The sequence below is a fragment of the Carlito syrichta genome, unplaced genomic scaffold (genome assembly GCF_000164805.1).
Source record: "Carlito syrichta isolate Samal-C Ts95f unplaced genomic scaffold, Tarsius_syrichta-2.0.1 Scaffold303977, whole genome shotgun sequence".
In the NCBI taxonomy this organism is placed as follows: domain Eukaryota; kingdom Metazoa; phylum Chordata; class Mammalia; order Primates; family Tarsiidae; genus Carlito; species Carlito syrichta.
The window spans coordinates 95,051-117,933 of NW_007248073.1; the positions used below are offsets into that span (position 1 = coordinate 95,051).

General features: G+C 44.8%; 1 pseudogene; it reads left to right on the plus strand.

Moving 5' to 3' along the window:
- Positions 1-482: 482 nt before the first annotated feature.
- Positions 483-15,851, plus strand: LOC103261659 (annotated as a pseudogene).
- Positions 15,852-22,883: the final 7,032 nt, after the last annotated feature.

The window sequence follows — 22,883 nt, forward strand, 5'->3', positions numbered from 1 at the left end:
CCAGCAGAGATGGAAAATGAGCCTTTGGGAATGACCAGAACATTTTTTTGCCCTTAGAAGAAAGCAAGAATGTGAATTAACTTCCTTCATCTCAGGATTTTTACTTGCCAGTCTGAGAAAAAAAAAAAAACCCTAGGGTAAACTTCCTTATTTCTGAAGAGCTCTAAAATTCCAAATGTGAGTATTTTGTATATAGACATCAAATTCCCCATTCTATCCTTTTAAGGCCCCCCTCCTATCCCTCCTAAGGTAATCAGGGTAGCAATCATTGTCACACTAGTTTAAATGAGAGCATAACTCATTGTACCCAAAAGCATGTCCCAGCCAGCAGAGAATTGATCACTGGTGGAGCATTTTTGCTAACCACATGCAAATCACCACACTCCCTCCTCCCACCTCCAAAACCAGATCAGAAGAAGGGAAGGCATCACAACAGATGTGCCACTGACAGCAGGAAATGGTAGAGTTGAGTGTGGAGTGCCATGTCCCCGAGAGTCTGGGATACACAGGCTCTGATGAATAAAAACAGCCAGACCAAATCAAACGCATACTATGAACAGGCAGATGGTAAAAACTTGGTGAGCTTGTCCTACTTAATTTCCACAACAACCAACTGGGTACGTGCAACAACTTCACAGATTCAGAAGAATGATAGCCTGGCAGTCCCTATCACACGGAAGATGAAAACTTTCTGCTAAAACTATGATGACTACTCAGGTCAGCTGTCAGAGATGATGTAATCTTTCACATAGGACGGCAATTAGCCAAAACAAACCCAAACTACTGCTGCCCTTCATCCCTAATGGCCCATCTGGGTTTGTGGCTTTGTCTACCAAAAAGACACATTGAGCAGCACGTGAAGGAATTGTTCAATGAAGATTCTAGAATGAGGTTACATGTGTCCTTTTGGAGAAACTGACAGATGCACAAGAGGTCAGACAGCCAAGCTGAGGGAGACCACAGGCAGCAAGTCCAATATTGAGCCAACTATCCTTTGAACTCCAGAGTAGGAGAGGACAGAGTTGGGAGGAGACAGAGACTAGGACGACCACAACATGGACCACAACATCAGGACAGATCCCAGGAGGATGTTGGTTGTGAACTGATTGCATGATCTCAACATTTTATTTATGAAGATATCAGAATGTAGTGGCACTGATCAGTAGCCTTGGTCTCTCTAGCAGTCTGATAAGACTCATTCTGTAACCTCGGGCAGGTCACTTCTTCCTCATGGGACAGAAGGGCTGAACCAAAAAACCAAGCTCAAAACCATGGTTGTGCTTTCTGTAGAGATGTTTACAAGGTGTCTGTGTCATGGGATTTAATCAGAGTATATGGCAAGAGTTAAAATAATAAGTCATAGAAATATATAGATTTGTGTTTTGAGAAGGTAGTAAGAGTGTGCTGGATTCTTCTTTTTGTTGTATTGGACATACAGAATGTCATCCTCACAGGAGATGCCCCTTAATTAGGGGTGTACTTAGGGGTGTCCTCTGCTATATCTAGGATGATGGCAGTCACCATCAAGTTAAAGTCTCACTGTGTGAGCTGAGCCATTAGGAGAATTGTCACTTAATATTCATCCGTGTCCAGCACAGTGCAAAGTTGTTGAATAAATGTTCATTGAGTGAATTGGCATCTCACTGCAACTTAATTTTGAGTTGAAATAAAAATCTTCCTTTAGTGATATTTGAGATGTTGGTACACATAGGACAACATGAGTAAGTCAGTCAGGGCCGTGACCGTCTCCTACTTTGCAAGTTTGCCTCTCCTCTTTACAAAGTGCCTTCTTCTCACACTGGCCTAGCAAACTCCTATTCTTATTTTGAAAACATTCTCAAATATGTCCTCCCTCAAAACCCTGTCTTTGCCCCAGTCTTAAGGATAACTGATCACTTGCTGTTTTGTGGCCACATGGATGCATGGAAGACAATGCCTGGCAAATGGCATCCGCCTTAATACATTTTGATTAAAGAGCAGATGAGTGAATGAAGAGTCTGTAAGCATACTGATAATCGAGATCCATCCATCAACATAATCAGGTGCCTACTAAGTATAAGTCATCATGTCACTGCCTTCTGTTAGAATTGTCTTCGCAAACACCTTAGGTGTGTTGGGGTTGCAGAGGGGGGGATCTATATAATAAAATCACTGTAGTTTTTGTTGTGCCTCAGTATCTCCCATAGCACTCAAACTGGCCCCAATTATGAACATTCTCCAAAACATAGAAGACAAAAGAAGCAGTAATGCCAGTATCACCTCTTCTTAAGTGTTAATTATTGCAAAGTGCAGTGTCCAATGGCATTTCGAAGGGTTTTCCACTCATTTTCAAAAGAAAAAGCAGAAGCTACTGCCTTCTTTCTCTGAAATAACATTTGTCATGTTCACAAGTGTCTCTGACTCATGTAATTCATCATTCAGACACACATTTCCACTGGGATCTGTCCTCTTTCTCCATGAATGGGGAAGGATGGTTCTAGCCAGAGAACCCAAGTTCTCCAGGAGTTGAGGGCAATGTCTTTTGAAGCAGAAGCTTGAAACAAGAGCTGATTTGCATTTCTCTGATGATGAGTGAGACTGAACACTTTTTCATGTGTCTGTTGGCTGTCTGTATATCTTGTTTTGAGAAATGTCTATTCATGTGTTTTCCCCACTTTTTAATGGGGCTTTTTGTTTTTTTCCTTTCAGCACATTTGAGCTACTTGTAGATCCTAGATGTTAGGCCTTCGTCAGATATACAGTTGGCAAATATTTTTTTCCATTCTGTAGGCTGAGATACCACCTAACCCCAGTAAGAATGGCCATCATTAATAAAACAAACAACAACAGATGCTGGTGAGGATGCTGAGAAAAAGGAATGCTTCTACACTGCTAGTGGGAATGCAAACTAGTGCAACCTCTTTGGAAGACATTGTGGCGATTTCTGAAAGAACTAGAAATAGACATTCCATATGACCCAGCAATTCCCCTATTGCAAATATACCCAGAGGAACTCAAATCATCCTACAAATAGATACCTGCACATGTATGTTTGTTGCAGCTCTATTCACAATAGCAAAAACATGGAACGAACCATGTTGCCCATTGGAGCTGGATTGGTTTTTTAAAATGTGGTACATATACACAAGGGAATATTATGTAGCCATAAAGAAAGACAAACATATGGAATTTGCAGCAACTTGGATGGATTTGAAGTCAATCATACTCAGTGATCTACTACAGAAACAAAAAACAGAGTACCATATGTTTTCATTCATAAACGAAACTTGAACAATTATACTACTATCAGAAAGGGACTGGCAGTAGTGGGAAATTGTCAGTGGAGGGGGGATAGGATTGGGAGTTGAGGGAAACTTCTAGGGGAGAGAGGGGCATACCTCATCAACAAGGGCACCTGCATAATCAACATTTGTATACCTAACCCTGAATTGTAACCCACATCCTTATAATTTTAAAAAATGAAAAAAAGGAACAAGAGCTGTAAGGTTTGGCTATCTGGAACCATCAGAGTATCAAGAGGCTTCTCAACCACTTCTAGATTCAGTGGGGACCTAGGTCTGCTGCCATCCAACCCGGGCAGCAAAGTCATGGAGAAACAGCCAAGGCTATGGATCCCAGCCCATTCTTCTGTCTCAGCAACACTTTATTTTCCTCTGGGAAGTTTTATGGATATGTAAGCCATTGATGATCCATTGTGTCAGTGGGGAAGTCTGCAGGGTAGCCTATGCATGTTTCAGATTCTTAGCAAAATATCTAGAAAGGCACACAGAACACTTTGCTGGGTTATCTCTGGAGAGATTCAAGAGATTTGAGGAGCCATAAGGAGAAATTTATAGTGTTTTCTCTGTAGGCTCCCGTACAGTTCAATTTTTTTCAACACAAGTACATATTGATTTTGAAATTTTAAAACAATAGATTTGCCCAAGTAAGTAGATAGGATGAGTCGGGACCAACTCCCTGACGTCACCAGCATTCAGGACTGTGATTTTCCCACCCCTAGGCTGGAGCCTCTGGACACACAGATTTCCCAGGTCCCCCAGTGGGGGGTTCACAGGAACTAGGAGATGCTGACTAAAGCTCTCCCCAGCACTGGACTGAGACTTTTTCTTGCATGGCTCCATTGTACTTCTCCTAAAAAACCCACAACATAAGTAAAATCGACTATGGATGCCTTAGCATCTAAATCACACCACTGACTTTCAGACTTTCTTCCTCAGATGTGTGAATACTACATGCTGCATCCATCTTACAAGCTGCTTTTCACATCCACCAGTATGTCCTAACCATCTCAAGTCAATATGTGTTCATACCCACAGTCATTCTTAATGGCTGCCTAGTTCTTGTTCACATGCACATGCCGAAACCTATTCCACCCAGCCACATCGTACTTTGAGGATGAGAAAATGGAGTTCAGAAAACTGAGGGAGGGGCTCAAGCCAAACAGTGGGGGAGTGAGAGCAAAGATTGGAACTTAGGTCTGCCGGGCATCAGGCTCTACATTCCGTTTTGAGGACCCCTGTCCTTCTGCTCCTTTGGGGAGATCTCACCAGGTATATCACACTGGACCAGCCCTGGCCTCTCCTCTGACCTGCTCATCCAGCAGAAGCAGCCACACTTTCCAGATGAGCAGAAAATGAAAAATGCACAACCCAGCACGTGACTACCCTTGGGCTGCCACAGTACAATCAGTAATGTCTCACTGTCAAATTACAGAAGTTTGTAATCAGCAACTTCTTGCTGGCAAAATGCTAGCCTCATCCTGGAACTTCCTCAGAGTCAACAGCATGATTTGAATGCTCAGGTTTCTCATCTACCTGTCTGCTCTATATTAAGTTCACTCAAGTTCAAAAAAGAATAAGATCAAACCTAGCACCACCAGGGGACAGAGGACATTGGTCAGTATGGAAATGTTTGGGACGTATTAGTCAAAGTGGGTTCAGAATGAGTCAGCAGGGAGATGGCGGAGGGCAAAGGACAGATGTACACTCTGGAAACTTCAAAAGAACTCAGGTGCCAAGAAAAGAGCATGTCGTCATCCCCTTCCATGGAGGACCAGGGCAGTTATTGGTCTCAAAGCCTCATTTTCTCATTTGTAGAAAGGAGATAACATAGCACATATAAACTGTTAGCGGAGTAGCAAGCACTCTAAACAAAGCCAGGTTTATCTCAACGATGACACCAAGCAAGTGCCATCATACTCCTTGCTCTACAAATTATGAAATTCAGGTGACAAAGTAGCAGAAAATAGACCACAATCGAGTCTGCCTATTCTGAAGTCCATTTTCACGACCACTAAGATACTACTTCTTCCCCTAATACAAAATTTAAACAATAAATATCCCCATCATCTTGTGACCCAGAGATAAACACTTTTATCCCTTTAAGCACACTTTCAGATTTTTATTTCATATATAAATGAATACTATTGTTCACAATCAGGGATCATACATTGCATTCCATTTTACAACCTGTTTTCTCCATTTGCCAATACATCCTAGCCATCTTTTTAGTTCAATAAATTTCATTTCCATAGTTATTCCACATGGTCATTTGAGGCATCTAGAATATTCTAGATGGATGTGCTGTGACCTGTTCAGCCAGCCCTCTATTGCTGAACTTTTTTTTCCCACAAATGCAGTCAACACTGCAGTGAACATCCTTGATGTTAAGTCTGTTTCTTGGCTCTTAAATGTTAAGGAGACACAGTCACATTGGAGCTGGTTCTAGGCTCTAGTGGCTGTGTGGATGAAGACAGCTGAAGACTTGTCCCATGAGAAAAGAGTGGAGGAACAGACACCCTCTTGTTCAGAGAAGTGAGAGTCAGGAGGCAGGAGTGGTGACAAAATGACTACCCTCAGATGGCCAGGGAGATGCCAATGGCACAGTGACAGGGCTGTCCCAAAGGCCTTGAGCAAATAGAACTGCAGGACAGCATGGTATGATAAAGGTTCAGAAGTGCCTACCACAGACTCAATTATCAAAGGACAGGTCAGCTGACTCAAGGAAGAGTAAGTTACTCAAGGAAGAGTAAGAAGCTCATTGTAAAGGTCTTTCACTTCTCTGGTTAGGAAGATGCCAAGGTATTTCATTTTTTTGGTGGCTACTGTGAATGGGATTGTGCTTTTTTTTTATCTCTGCCTGCTTGTTGTTGGTGTAGAGAAATGCAACTGTGTTTTGCACACTTATTTTGTACCCTGAGACCTTTCCAAAGTCCTTTATCAGTTCAAGCAGGGTTTTGACAGATTCTCTTTGATTTTCAAGGTATAGGATCATATCATCAGCAAAGAGAAATAACTTGACTTCCTCTTTTCCTATTTGGATACCCCTGATTTCCTTCTCTTGTCTAATTGCCTGAGCTAGGACTTCCAACATTGGATGTATTTGGAGTTGATCATACTCAGTGATTTATCACAGAATCAAAGAACTGAGTTCCATATGTTCTCACTCATAATGTGACCTGGAACAATTATACTGCTGTGGGAAGGTGATTGGCAGTAGTGGAAAATTGTCAGGGGAAAGGGGGTGGAACTGACAGTTGGGAGAAGCTGCTAGGGGAGAGAGGGTCATGCCTCATCAACAAGGGTAGCTGCATGATCAATGTTTATATACCTAGCCCTGAATTGTACCCCACATCTTTATAATAAATAAATTAATTAATTTAAAAAAAGAAAAAGAAAGAAAAAAAAACAGCTCAATTGTACGCTGACCTCCTCACAAAGCAGGGGTGTTGAGGAAGAATGCGCTTGGTTCTGATGCTTAGGGTTGCCTGGATTTAGAAGTCAAGCTCTAGCTCTACCTGACTGACTTGCAAGCAAAGTTGGGAACATACTAAAAACCAAGAACTTTATGAACTTCCTCTTGTTGAACTCGCAGAACATTCTAATAAAAATGGACACAAGGAGGTAAATTCACTTCAATTAACACAGCTGGTAAGTCCTGGGCATTTAAGCAGATGTCTTTTTGATGACAAAGACCATGAAGTCTAGTACAGTGATTAAAAGCACAGATTTTAAAGGGACAGACAGGCTCAGGCATAATCCTTCACTTGCTTGCCTGGAGATTTGGGGCAAGTGATTAAAGCTCCCTGGACCACAGTGTCTCTTTGGTCATGGCAGAATAATAAGAGCACCTGCTTCTGAGCATGACTATGAAGACAGAAAATGTTGACTCTTGCAAAATGCTCAGCATGGTACTCAGCACAAACAGGGCACTCCATATACGCTAGGCAATGTTAGCTAGTGGGGCGTGTGCTGAAAGAAAGGCCTAAGAAAAAAATGAAGGACTGCATATTTGTTCAATAATGTATTAAACCTTCTCCAAATGAGCCTGTTTCCATTAAGATCTTGAGAGCTACAGCCTTCAGACACCAAGTCTTGAACATGGGCCATGCCATTTGTTTGCTTGTTTGTTTGTTGCTGGAGATGGGCTGGGTGTCATGACTCTAACAAATGAGCAAGACAGTGATGATGCCCACCCTGATGAACACTCAACTTCCCAGAGAAAACAGATCCTAATACAGGGTCATAACCCAGGGTGGAAAGGCTACTCTGTGGGGAAAGAAGGGTGCCATGAGCACACTGCAGGACACCTCATTTTGTCAGGGGAATCTGGGTGAGCTTCATCAGTGGGTGATGTCTAAGCTGAGCTAGGCAGGAAGAAGAGAGTGTAACAGAGAGCAAGGTGGTGGGTGAATATAATTACTTCAGGATTGAACACAAAGGGTGAAAGGTCATGAGTTAAGGCTGGAAAGTTCAGCAGTCCTTATTACAGACTTGACCATGAGGGCCACAAGGACAAATAATGTGGGGATAAAAGCAAAGGATAAATATGAAAATTGGCATTTCAAGAACTTATATGGATACAAGGATAGATTGGGGGCCATGAGCCTAGAGTCAGAGCCTTCTAGGAGATGGTGGTGGCCCAGCAACAGCATGGTGATGGGACCAAAAAGAGGCCAGACTGGGAGGATCTGTAGCGCCTATCAACCAAACATGTTGTCCTGGAAGCAACCCCAGAGCACCTGTATGCACAGGGTTTCTTTGTCATTTCTGTTTGGAGCTTAATGTGGTAGCTTCCAGCAGGATTTTTAAAAGCCAAGTCAATAAAGATTTTGGGTCAACCCTTCTTCTTTCATTCCACATGCTTAAATCAGCAAAACTAAGAAGACTTTCTCAGAAGAGCAAAACAGAAGTATTTTTAGTTTCTGGCCCCAAAAGTGAGTCTCCAGCAAGCCTCAGCTTCAAATTGACTCAGGAGGCACATGGGAAGGGAGAACTGGAAGAGTCAGGAATACCCGTTCTTATTAATAATAGGCCACCTCTGGATAATAAGCACTTCTGGTTTACAGAGCACTTTCACAAACATTACCTCCTTTGATTCTCACAGTGAATGTGGTTGGGGGGGTGGAGAGAAACAAGGCAATTAGTCTTAGCCCCACTCTTTCAAATATGAGGACTTGTGGTTCCGAGATGCTCAGTGACTTGCCCATAACTGTAAAATGGGTAAGTCATGGGGCTGAGAATGCAACTGTCACGACTCACACCAACATCTCAACTCCTGGCATCAAACTCTTTTGGGGGAGTGAGTGTGTCTCCAGAGGCTTCCTGAGATAGGCAGTAGCCAGTAATGCCCGAGAATGGGAGTGCCAAGGCTGGATGAGGATCCTGCAGCAGACAGACACAATAAAGGACAGTTCTGACTGGCATGGGCAGAGGATGGGGTTAAAAAGAGGACAAGCCTGGGCCATTGTGTGTGCCTGGGCCATTGTGGGCTGCAGGCACCAAGGCAGGAACATGCTAGCACTTGTCTATAATCATCAGGGAGTCCCATCGGGGGAGGAAAGGAGCAGGGGTAAAAGACTGAGCACTCCACACCAGAGCACGAAAGTCTACCAAAACATCTGAAGGTAAAAGCAAATTCCACCCACAGCCTCACCCACTCTGCGCTGGAGCATCATGGAAAGGGTTTTCGCTCTGGTGCCTGTTTCTATCACCTAAAAGCAGATAAGAAGAAAGACCCGAGATTCCATATCTGGATGACTGAGTGAACCCACAAAACAGAAAACAGCCTTTGTGGCCCTGTCTGCACAAGCCTGGCAGCTGCTAAGGAGAGAGTAAAAACTCATGTTCCAGAAGCAGGAGAGATGTGCCCTTCAGCCCTAAGAGTCACAGAAAGTAGGTCTGCAAGGACCACCGACAACAGCCCACCAGGAAGCCTTCCCAATATCCTGCTGGAGCTGCCTATCAAAATGGCCCTCCCATCTATATCCCAAAGGGGGAGCATGAGGGAATATGGACCAAACCAAAGCAAAGGCATTCTTGCTACTTCCTGCACCCCACTGTACCCCAAGCCTTATGCAATGTCCTTTGGACTTAACACCATTCGATGTTCACCACAAACCTGCATTGTGCTGAGGAAACCGAGGCCCAGAGCAGCAATGCTTTCTGCTCAAGGTCACACAGCAAGTGCACTGCAGAGCTGAGGTTGGCTCAAAATCCCCCTTTCCCCCACTCCCTGCAAAACCTTTTGAGCTTGTGCAATTGAAATAGCCCAGTGGGGAGGGAAGGGGAAGGGAGTATGGATCAGGGTGGAAACCATGTCCTAAGCCACTGCCCTGACTCACTCTCCTTAATAAGCATGGAATGGAAACTGAAGTGCCTGTCTTGGGGCAGCTGGGCTTTCTAGAACAGCTCTGTGAGAGGAATCCAGACTGCGGTGACTGAGGAAAGAATCAGCCAGGTGACTTCCAGGTCAGAGAGGAAGACTTGATCAATAGCAGACCAGATATGGGAAGAGTGGTGCCTGTGCCATTGATGGCTCTGGGACCCACAGGGGCTGTATAATGGCTCCCTGCTTCCACCTCCAGCCTTTCAAATTGCCTTTTATGGTGCAACCACTGCAGTCAAGCCCCATTCCGGACCGCCTATATCAGGAGCCCCATCCGGTCTGTAGTCTTTGAGCCCAATGTGGGTTCTGTTGGGAATGTTTCTGCTCCCTTTTCTGCCTCTCCAACTCAACACACATGTCCAAGCTGCTTCCTTCCCAATCCCTCCTGTTGCACCAGACCTGTCTGACCTAGTCTGTTCACTTGTGGAGTCAGTGATGCATTCACTTAGCCTACATTTGTTAAGCACTTGATATTCCCTGGCTCTGGGAAAGGAATTGGGAGGCAGGGGTAAGACGATCCCTATCCTCACTTCCAAGGGAGGAGGAAGACACACATAGCACTAGATGGCTGCAGGAGGAAGTATGAGGCTTGTAGCACACTTCCTGGTACAGAATTGCTCCCTGTCTCTGGAGTGATGGGGAAGACTTCTGGAAGGAGGTCATGATCTGGACACACAGACATCTGGTGGATGTGGTCGTTGTCTGAGATGAATGACATGCCATGGACTCTGAGTCAAGGAGCCAGGGGTCCATCTCAGCACAACCTCTGTCTGGGGCAAGTCATGCCAACTCTCTGGTCCTCAGGAGGGTGTCGGATGGGGATTCCAGTGGCCATAGCCACCCTTGCCTGAGCTCTGGTCCTCATCCTGACTGACCACCTATCACCCCTCTTTCATCTGCAGGTTGCAACTTCCTTGTCTGTAAAATGGACGCTCAAACAACCAAATCTAGAAGATGCAATGGGACAATGTATGGGAAAGTGCTTTGGAAACATGAATGTGCTGAGCACTGGGAAGGGCCTGAGTGGTTTCAGGTCCATCTCCTCTAGAGGATGTTTCTCTGCCATCTTTGTGGGCAGAGAACAAGGACAAGGATGAATACATCATGTAGACTCCGTGAACACTTGGTTGAGTTGCACTTTCTTTTCTCTTACACAAACACTATCTCTCTCTCATGACTCCATCTCAGAATGTTCTCATCCTTCGTTCCCATCAAAGCTCTGAGTTCCTCTGTCCAAACCTCACTTCCCTGGGATCACAGCAGTATCCCCCCCAGAATTCCTGCTCACTCTCCTTTTGGGGCTCTCGGGTGCATACTTTCTGGGCTCCTGACATTGAGGATGGCAGAGTTGAGACTAAAACCTTCCCACCTTCGTGTCTTTGAATAGGTACTGTAACTCCACAGGGCCTTCTTTCTCTCATCTATAAGGTTGTGGAAATAAGGTACCTACATGATAGGATTCTTTTGAGATTAAAGTATGATAATTCATAGGAACATGCTTGGCAGTGTCCACACATGATAAGTGCCTGTACATGTCAGCCACTGCCTTTTCTATTCTGTTGGTCACTTGCAGTGTGAGTTTGGGCAAAATGACTCCACCTCTCTGAGCTTCTGCTTTCTTAGTTACAAAATAGGTGTAATAATGATACTGTTCTCATAGGGCTGTGATGAGGATTGAGTGGATTAAAGTATGTTAAGCATACAGGATAGGGTCCAACATACATAAGTACTACAGTGTTTGCTGCCATTCTTTTTATTATTTTTCTGCACATCTTACTTTTATATTCCTATAAATTCAAGATGTTCTAAAGCTATGTGGTGATTTTAACATAAGACTGCAAATTCTTAAACTCTTCTCCCACCAAGAAGTTGAGTCTATGTTCCCTTTCCTTGAATCAGGACAACCTTGTGATGGCTTCAGCCAACACAGTACAAATCAGTGGTGCAATGTGACATTTAAATCTGGGTAATAAGAGGTCATGTTCTCCTGCCTTGTTTGCTGAAATACTTCCTTCCAGAGCATTATACAGTCATGTAGGAAGTCTGATCTTCTTGTCTTGGTGGGGTGGTGCAAACCTGTAAGCCCAGTACTTTGGGAGACTGAGGCAGGAGGATTGCTTGAACCTAGGAGTTAAAGACCAACCTGGACAACATAGTGAGACTTCATCTTTACAAAAACATTTTTTTAAAATACCCAGGCATGGTGGCGTACACCTGTAGTTCCAGATCCTCAGGGAGCTGAGGTGGGAGGATCACCTAAGCCCAGAAAATAGAGGTGTGGTAGCCATGATTGTGCCACTGCACTCTAGCCTGGGCAACAGAGTGAGACTCTGACTCAAAAATAAAATTAAAACTTTGACTATCTTGAATACTCCATGATGAAAGGAAACTCAAGCCAAGCATAATGTCCATTCCATAGGCACTCTTGTAGGCTGTCCCAATGGACCCCAGCGTTTCCATCCCCTTAGCTGAGAACATTCCAGCCCTCAGCTTTTGATCCAGCCCCAGCCATTCAAGTCTGTCTGGCTGAGGCCACAAACATCACACAGCAGAGACAAGCTAGCCCTGCTGTTTTGTCCACATTCAGGACCTGAAAATTCTGTGAGCATGACACTAACTGTTGTCCATAAACTGAAAGTTGGAGTGGTTTGTTTTGAAGCAATAAATGGCAGAGATTAGCTTGTATGGTAAGCCCATAATATCTCAGAGGTTTCTCCAAGGTTTAAAGAAACCTCCAGTGTGATGTATGTCCATGTTCCAACTTCCTCAAGTAACTCCTTAGTTTTTTCCCATGACTTTGTAAGAGAAACAGAGTCACACCCCCACTATTTCACCTCTTCATGTTTGTTGGGCATTCCAATGAGCCTTATGCCTGATCTCAAAACTCTCACCATTTTTCAGTGAGTTCTTGGGTCAATGAGATCTCTCTTTTACAAACACCAAAGCAGAGGTGGGACTGGTAGACTGAAGGGGGTGAAACAGTGGCAGTGGTGGCAGCTGGTGCAGCCTCAGGATGGTTGGGTCCAGTAGCACAAGGACTGAAGGAGGCATTAGTGGATACGCTCACCGGGATCCTGTCCCCAGTGCAGGAGGTGTGGGTGGCTGCCAAAGAACAGATTAAGGTGCTGGAGGTGACAGAAGAATTTGATGTTCACTTAGCAGAGCTGACTTTAGATGCCCTGGGGTCACTAGAAATCCATCAACTGGTATCATTCATCTTGAAACAATATGTGGAGACTCACTGGTGTGCCCAATCAGAGAATTTTAGGCCTCCAGAAACCATAGAAAGGGCAAAAATTGTGATCTGGGAGCTATTGAACAATGGGTTGAGAGGAACAATAAGCAAAGTATGTTCCAGTGTCTATGTAATGTCAGTTATTGCCCACTGGGACTGGCCCAAAGCCTGGCCCCACCTCTTCAACCTACTCATGGGCATGCTGGTGAGTGGAGACTTGAATGCTACCCATGGAGCCATACGTGTGCTGACAGAATTCACTCGAGAAGTGACAGACACACAGATGTCACTTGTTGCTTCTGTCATTCTTACAAAGATGTATAAGATCTTCACCATGGCTGAGGTTTATGATAATAGAACCTGTTCCTGAGCCTAGACATTTTTACCACTTGTGCTCATATGATCTGTAACATGGAGGAGCTTGTAAAGAGTGCAGCCAAAGTCCTGATCTTTACCATGGTACAGCAGTTCACAGAGGCCCTCCAAATATCAGATGACTCCACATCAGACAGCGGGTTTAATATGGACAGCCCTAGAGAAAACCTCCCAAAGCACATGGTGTCCTACATGCAGCAGATTAGGCATATAGTTTTGAACAATCTGAGAGTGCAGCTTTTTACATGAAGACAGAAGTAAATTTCATGGAAAAAGTTGAAGATCCTTTGAATTCTGATGGTGAAGTCCTGGGATTTGAAAATTTTGTCTTTAGCATTTTTGAATTTGTCCATGCTCTACTAGAAAATAGTAAATTCAAAAGCACTCTTAAAAAAGCCTTGTCTGAATTGATTTACTATATTATCCTGTACATGCAAATCACTGAGGAGCAGATTAAAGTACGGACAACCAATCCCCAACAATTTGTAGAAGATGAAGATGATGATACTTTTCCCTATACTGTTAGAATTGCAGCTCAAGACTTGTTGCTGGCAGTGGCCACAGATTTCCAGGATGAAAGCACAGAAGCCCTGGCTGCTGCAGCTACTTGGCATTTACAAGAAGCTAAGCAAACCAAAAACAGTGGCACTGAGCACTAGTGGAAGATCTATGAGGCATATATGCTTGCCCTGGGCTCAGTGAAGGACATCATCACTGACAGTGTGAAAAATGGCAGGATTCATTATGACATGCATGGCTTCCTGACCAACATCATTCTTGCAGACCTCAACCTCTCAGTGTCTCCTTTCCTCTTGAACCGGGCATTTTGGGTTGCCAGTTGGTTCACTGTTGCTATGTTCCCTGAACTGATCCAGCAGTTCCTACAGGCAGCAGTTAGTGGTCTTCATGAAACAAAACTCCCAGCAGTTTGAATTTCTGCTGTGAGAACCATCTGGGGTTATTGTGACCAACTGAAAGTCTCAGAGAGTACCCACATGCTCCAACCCTTCCTCCCCAGTATCCTTGATGGCTTAATTCACCTTGAAGCCCAGTTCATCTCAGAGGTCCACAACCCTATGCACCATTTATACAGTAGACCCAGAATTCACAGCAAGCATGGAAAGCAAAATCTGCCCCTTCACCATTGCCATTTTCCTAAAGTACAGTAATGATCCTGTTGTCACCTCGTTGTCTCAGGACATCTTCAAGGAACTGCCCCAGATTGAAGCCTGTCAGGGTCCAATGCAGATGAGGCTGATTCCCACTCTGGTCAGCATAATGCAGGCCCCAGCAGACAAGACCCCTGCAGGGCTCTGTGCAACAGCCATTGATATACTGACCACAGTAGTACAAAATACAAAGCCTCCCCTTTCCCAGCTTCTCATCTACCAAGATTTCCCTGCCGTGGCACAATGCACCCTTCCCAGTGATGTCAATGCCATCATGAAGAATGGTGGAGAGTGCTTGTGGGACTTGTGTCAGTAATGCTGGAACAGGTAGCCCAGTGGCATGACGAGTAGGGCTGTGGTATGTGATGCAAGTGGTAAGCCAGCTCCTGGATCCCCACATCTCAGAATTCACAGTGACCGTTATAGGTTGCCTTGTCTCCACCCTCATCTATAAGGCAGGGTGGGAGCTGGGGAGAATCTAGACCAGATTCTTTATGCCATTCTCAGTAAGATGCAACAGGCAGAGACTCTCAGTGCCATACAGTCTCTGATCATGGTGTTTGCTCATCTGGTACGCACTCAGCTGGAACCTCTCTTGGAGTTCCTATGTAGTCTACCGGGACCTACTGGCAAACCTGGTCTGGAGTTTGTGATGGCTGAGTGGACAAGCCGACATCTGTTCTATGGACAATGTGAAGGCAAAGTCAGCTCTGTGGCACTATGTAAACTGTTGTAACATGGCATCAATGTAGATGACAAATGACTACAGAATATCCGTGTGAAGGGATAGGAGACCTATAGCATGGATGAGGGCATCCACACCCACTCTAAGTCAGCCAAAAACCCAGAAAACGGGACAAACATTCCTTTGTTGGTCAAAATCCTAAAGCTGATCATCAACGAGCTCTCCAACGCCATGGAGGTCAATGCCGCTTGCCAGGCCACTCCTGCAGAGTGGAGTTAAGATGATTCCAGTATGTGTGAGGACCAGAAGGAGGATGGTTTAGCTGGCCAACATTTATCTGACATACTTGCAACAAGTAAATATGAGGACGATTACTACAAGGATGATGAAGAAGATGATCCTGATACCCTGAAGGATCCTCTCTATCAGATTGACCTATAGGCATATCTCACAGACTTCCTCTGCCAGTTTGCTCAGCTACATAATGCTCTTAGGCCACCTGAATGACAATGAGAGGTGAGTTCTGCAGTCCCCAACTCTGCCCCCACCTCTGTTTCAAGAATCTTCTACTGGCCAGAAACATCATTGCCCAGAAAACATTATTGCACAGAAAAAAAAAAGTGTAGGAGACTTGCCCAATGTCACACAGCCATTTTGTGGGGTGTCTGGCTTCCCTCCAATGCTCTTTCTACTACAGTCTGTCATGATCAATTTATTGTGATAAACATTGTCAAACCTCCTTATTCTGAGATCAAAATGAAAAAAAAATCCATCTGGGGGGCAGAGGGATTACCAACCCTCAGACACTCTAAGATTCCTTTATTCATAAGCCCTGGGGAGTTGTCATTACCTCTGTCTCTACAGAAATGTCCTCTTAGTGGCTTAATCAGGCTGACAGTCAAGCATTTGCTCCAGAAAAAATGCTGCAATGGTTCTTGGATGATAGGTGCACGCATTTCCATGTAGGTGTGTAAAGCACTTTAGGTAGTATGGCCAGCGTGTCACCACACTACCTAGAAATCCCGAGTCCTTCCTGAACATCCACAGTCCTCCTCTCTTTCTCCCATTCCCCAGATCCCAAAACACACAGTGAAGACTGTATGCTAGTAAAATAGCTTTAAAAATGAAAAGTAAAATTAAATATTTTTTTCTAAAAGTGCTGATGTGTAGCCTTGTCAATTTCCCAAGTGTAAAGACTGTTGTCATGTCCATTTCAAGTCCCTACATAAGAAGGTGGGAGAGCATGAGTGTGGTCAGCTTATGAACCAATGAGTCCATTAGCGCACCTGTGAGCCTCACCTCTCCCTCTGTGGACAGCTAACCACAGAGATAAGCTGCCACACCCACTTTGTCTTTTCCCTGTTTGGCCTTCTGCACATGCTTCTTGAAGATCCATGCCCAGGAAGGGATTTATTCTCAGCACATTTGAGCAGCTGCCTTCTGCTCAGATGAAAGGCTTACAAGATTAGACAATTTGACTGATGTGATTATGGTTTGTTCATTCATACCTTGGAAAACTTCGATTAATCAAAAAGTAACTCTTTTTGTGTTAGTGGAATTCAAGACTCTGCTTTTTGTTCTAAAAGTCTAGCATCCACTCAGCCTTTCAGCCCCAAGATGTACAGCTCTGTCTGGGCACCCAATGCAAAGAGTACAGGATGAAAAAACCTTTAGAGACATGCCTATGCTCATTCAATATACACTGACTAGCAACTGCCAGACACTGTTCTAGACACTGATGGTCAAACACAAGTGGTTAAAATAAGGTCTTCCATAGCATACTTTGATTCAAGCGGGGGAGATAGGCGATATCCAAGTCAACAGGAAAGTGAACCAGAAAAAGCCACTTAATGTCAAATGCTGAAAAACAGGAGTACAGTGATAGAGAAAGTGTGATGTGACTTCAGATGAGGCAGTTGGGGACCTCTTAAAAGGTGACATCTGAGTTAAGTCTTGAATGACAGGACAGAGTTGGCCATGGAAAGCGCAATGGAGTGTGGCAGGTGGCTGAGGTGGAAGGGGCCCCGTGGCTGGACAAGGCAGAGAGTCAGATGGTGCTCAGTGTTGTAAAAACTGGAAAGACACATGGGCAAGAAGGCTATGTGGGCTTTGGGGGGGGGGTTCATGCAAGAAATAACTTATGTATACTTGCAAAAAGACTCCCTGTGGCTATTGGGGATAAGAATCGGCAGAGGAGTGAGAAGGTGTGGATGAAATTGCACAAGAGCAGTGCAGTGGGGAAGAAGTGAGAGGAGGGGCTGTGTGTTGGGGGAGTGATCAGGGCAACAGGGCCTGACAGTGACCAAGCATGGGGTGGGGAACTCTGGTCCACTCCCTCTTGTTTCCAGGTGCCATGAGCTCACTCCAGAGACATCTTTCATGAGCACTCAGTGCCTTGTGCATGAATACATGAGCCATGGGGGTCCCTTCCACCTCAACCACCTGCTACACTCTCCCTTCCTTGCTCTTTGCATGGCCAGCTCTTTCTAGGAGTTCCTGATGAAAGTGGCATGGTCACAGTCTCACTGGGGGAGCAGGCACATAAATAAACCCCTCAAGGACAAGTGGTGAGAATCACAACAGGGCTATGTCTAAGTCACCATGAGATACATCAGTGCACTATGTCTACAGGAGTTCCCGGGAGGGCACCAAAAGGCAGCAGCATCAGAGTTGACCTTGGAGGGACAAGTTTTCCATGAAGATAAAGAACCAAACAGTGCAGGGACCAAGCTTTCATTAACAGTGTTGTTGGTGACAGCATTCTAGGGCCAGAAACAAAAAGGCAGTGGAAGTAGATGAGAAAATGGAGAGAATTCACTGGACTGTCTTTGAGAATGCAACAGGGTAATATGGTAAGCCTGGAGACTATGACTGGGGGCTGGCAAGGACCAATCTAGGCCCTCTGGGGATTTAGCTAGCAACAGTCACTACAGAAGGCCACTTCAGTTCATCCTATACAATGGAATACTATGAAACAGGAAAAAGGGATAGATGATTGACATATGCTATGACATGGACAAATCCCAAAACTGTGGTGCAAAGTAAAAGAAGTCACATGTACCGGAGAGTGTATCATGATCAGCTTCCTATGTAGAGTTCTAGGAAGTGCAAACTAACATACAACAACAGGAAGCAGATGACTGGTGCCTTGGGATGGGAGAGGCTGGAGGAAGGGATTAGAAAGAGCACAAGAAAACTTCTGGACTAATTGATAAGATCATGATCTTGATCTTGCAGATGTATCATATGTCAAATCTTAACCAAACTGAGTTGAGGTCTCATTCCATCACCCAGGCTGGAGTGCAGTGGCATGATCATGACTCACCATAGCCTTGACCTCCTTGACTCAGGCGATCCTCCTGCCTCAATGTCCCAAGGACCTGAGAATACAAGGGAGTGCCACCCTACCTGGCTAATTTTGGGACTTTTTGTAGAGATGAGATCTTCCTATGCTGTTGAGGCTGGTCTAGAACTTTTGGGCGTAAGAAATCCTCCCTCCTCAGCCTCCCACAAAGGGTGGTGTGAGCCACCACACTCAGCCAACAGTTTTATTTGTTAAAGAAAGAGATGAAAGAACATGTGTAAGTTACCTAGCAGGAGGTCTAACATGTCAGAGGTCTAACATGAAAGAAATGCCTGTTTCTTTCGCAGGCGTTCCCTTGTCAAGAAAAAATTTAGAAAAGTCAGACCCTTTGGGGCAAGGGAGATGGGGTGGGGGACTCAGGATCCTGCCTAGCACCAGTGGCATTCCCATGGGTGAGTCACTCAGCCTTCCTGGTTCTGAATCCAGTTCCATGAAATGCAGGGCCCATAAGTGCTGGGTGCAATGTCATGTTTCTTCAGGACACCTTGCCAGGGACACAAGGATGAGTAAGACATAGCCCTCATACTTCAAGACTTCAGAACTCAGAGCTCTCCAGTCCTGACCAGCTGTTAGTGTAAACCTCAGTCTCTGTGCAATTGTGTATAAATATACATAGGTGTGCAAATGGGGAGACCAATGCCATCTTCCTGGAATTATCACCACAGGCACCAAATAGCTTATAAAACAGCATCTCACCTCACCCTCCAAAGTCAGAATCTCTGGGCATCAAAACCCAGAAATATATTTGTGCTGTGAATTGTCCAGGTGACTCTGATGTCAGCAGTCCACAGAGAACTCATGGGAACCACTAGCGAAGGGTTGGTATAGCTGTTATGAGTCCAGGACATACATTGCAAGGTGGCCATTACTTTTAAAAATATATCTCTAAAACCAGCTGGTTTCCTCTTTATTTATCTCTGTCCCTTATGATGTACCACAAACAAACCAGGCATGGGGTTCATGCCTGTAATTCCAACACTTTGGGAGGCTGAATTTGGAGGATCGCTTGAGGTCAGAAATTTGAGACCAACCTGGGTAGCAGAGTTAGATCCTGTCTCTACGACAAAAAAAATCAGTAGGTAAGGTAATGTGCACCTGCAGTCCCAGCTACTCAGAAGGTTGAGGCAGAAAGATCACTTAAACCCAGGAGTTCAAGGCTACAGTGAGCTATGTTCATACCACTGCACTCAAGTCTGGGTGACAGAATATAAACTTTTCTCTAAAAACAAATGCAAAAAGTACCAAAAACATGCTCTCATAAATTCAGAAAGTCCAGTTATTTGAGCTCCAATCGAACAAGACATTTCTTCTTTGAAACCAGATTTAAGTCCCCATCCCCACTGAGCATGGGCTCTGGAACCCTGATCTGCTTTTCAGCAGTGACCAATCATGACATAAGAGGCCTGTCCTGAGGTCTACTCTGAAGAAACAACCCGCAGCACCTAGAACAAAGTGTTCTCTCACCTTGCAGGCTGCTCACATGATGGCCCGACACCTGCTGTCACAAGAGCTAAGGGAAAGTGACACAAACCCCTGAGGATGGCTGCAACAGACTTCCCCAAAGAATGGACCACTGCATCAATGTCCAGCCTTAATTTTCACAGAGTAAAGGATCTTGATAGATGATCACAGTCATCAAAATGACCAGCACTCACTAGGTACCAGTTCACATAATGGCTGGCACTCACCAGGCACCAGTCCACACCAGGTGTGCCAGAGCATTTTGTATATGTCATTTCCCTCAGACCCTCTTGTAGACTGAAATGTTGCCTCTGATTCTTCCCTCTCTTCACCTTTCTTCCTGCCTCTGCCATGTGACTGGCTTTGTCTCAAGAGATGAGGTGTGTTTTCTCATCCCTCTCTCCATTAGTCAGCCACGGATGAGTAAGACTGCAGTCATGATTGGAAGCCATTCATGGAGTGATTTGTTACTCAAAAAGGACTGATTCATACCCCTGAGAACAGAGACTGGCATACTAAGGCCTAAGCTACATCCTGTTTTTGGAAAGTTTTATTGAGGCTGGGCATGGTGGTTTATACTAATAATATAAGAGCTTTGGGAGGCCAAGGCAAGAGGATCACTTGAGTTCAGAAGTTCAAGACCAGTCTGGACAACATAGCAAGACTCTGCTTCTTCAAAAACAATTGAACAACAACATCAATAACAACAAAAACACAATAGCCAGGCGTGGTGGCCTGTGCCTGTAGTTCCAGTCACTCAGTAGGGTGGGTTAGGAGAATTGCTTGAGCCCAGGAGTTTACGGTTGTAGTGAGCTATGATCATGTCACTGCAGTCCAGCCTGAGCAACAAAGGAAGACTCCATCAGCAAAAGAGAGGAAGAGAGAGAGAGAAAGAGAGAGGGGGGAGTAAATGGTAGTTTTACTGGAACACAGCAACACCCACACATTTACATATTGTCTATGACAGCTTTTATGCTTCCACAGCAGCACTGAGCAGTTATAACAAGGACCATGTGATTTCAAAGTCTAAAATATTTATTCTCTGGTCTTCTACAGAAAAAGAGTGTACCCCCACCCTAGGTTTCTAAATCTTTAGCCTGCACGAAAATCACCTGGAGGACAGACATGAGCCCACATTTCCTATTGCATAGATCTGTATAGGACTCAATAATTTGCCTTTCTGACAGATTCCTGGGTAGATGCCAGTGTTTGCTGATCTGAGGACTACACTAGAATGATGATTCTGACTCAGGCCAGGTATCAGCATTACCCAGAGAACTCCCGTGTGGAGCACCAGTATAGTAGCAACGGTTAAAAGCTCTCTGGTATTTTGGGTGTGTGGTCCAGATTTGGAATACTAAAAGGGAGCCATGGAAGTGTTTGCTGGGCAGCTACTATAACCAAGTAAGCATCCTGACAACAGTGATTAGTAAAGCACCAGATTTGAAGGACACACACACAAACAGGAGAAAGTCAGTTACATGCACGTTGGAGGTTACATTGAGCATCAGGTGAAGGGGACCCCTCAGAAAAGAGTTGCAGATCAAAGCAGAGAGGGCAAGGGGGGATGGGTTCCCTGAAGGAGGTGACAACTGACACCAGCCTGAAAAAGAAACTTGAATGCACATGTCACCAATAAGGGAGCGGACTCAGAGTTTTAAGTCACTTGGCTGGAGCACATTCTAGTAGGCGCAGGCCAGGTGTGGGACCCAAACCCAGATCTGAGTGCCTTGGAATATACACTTCCCCCTCCCAAGAGGCCAATTCATCACATTTCTGACCCTCTGCAAGGCAGGCACATCAGTGTGGGAGTCTGGTCGAGATCCCAGTCTCATCCTATGCACAAACTTAATGATTGTTGTGAAATACAGGCTTCCTCAAAGAGTGGTTGCTGAAATGATGCTAGATCTCATCGAATCTTGGTTTTGTTCAGAAGGAACATCAAGGTCTTCTAGTGTCCCAAGGTCATCCATGCAAGCAAGAGATGCCAGAATCAACGAGGTACATTGCAGTCCTCACTTATCTAATATTCTGGTTGCAAATTCTTTTTGTGACCAGATGTGGTAGCTCATGTCTGCAATCCCAGCATTTTGGGAGACTGAGGTGGGAGGATTACTTGAGCTGAGGAGCTTGAGATTAGCCTAGATAATGTAACGAAAGCTCTAATCTATAAAAAAATCAGCTGGGCATGGTGGTGCATGCTTATAGCCCCAGCAACTCGGGAGGCTGAGGCAGAAGGTTCATCTGAGTCACTGCACTCTAGCCTGGGCAACAGAGTGAGACTCTGCCAACAAAAAGTTTTGTACATCACAGAGAGAGAGAGAGAGAAATCATTTGTTTCCTGGTGCAAGAATACAGCACCACCCAATGCAAGTCTTGTGCCTAGAAATCAAGCCTAAATTCAATCAAGCATCTAAGTACCATTTTCAGGAAAGGAATCAATCACTGAAAGTCAATCTGAGAAATCCGGACAGGATGGACCACTCCATGCAGTACAAACAGCTCAGTTTCATCAATAAAAGAATTGTGAGTAAAAGAGTTATCATATGCTAAACTGTGTCCTCCCAAATTCATATGTTGAAGCCCTAACCCCTGGCACCTCAGAATGTGACTATCTTTGGAGACAGAGGTAACCAAGTAAAAACTACGTTCATGGGGTGGCCTTAATGTTCTGTGACTGGTGTCCTTATAAAATGAGGAGATTAGGGCACTGGTATGCAGAGAGGAAGGACTATGTCAAGACAGAAGGAGAAGATGGTAGCCCACAAGGAAGGAGAGAGGCCCTAGAAAAAGTAACCCTGCCAATACCTTGATCTCAGACTTCCAGCCTCCAGAATTGTGAGAAAATATATTTCTGTCATTTAAGCCACCAGTCTGTAGTCTTTATTATGGCAGCCCTAGAAAATTAATATGGGGTCAGGGAAGGGA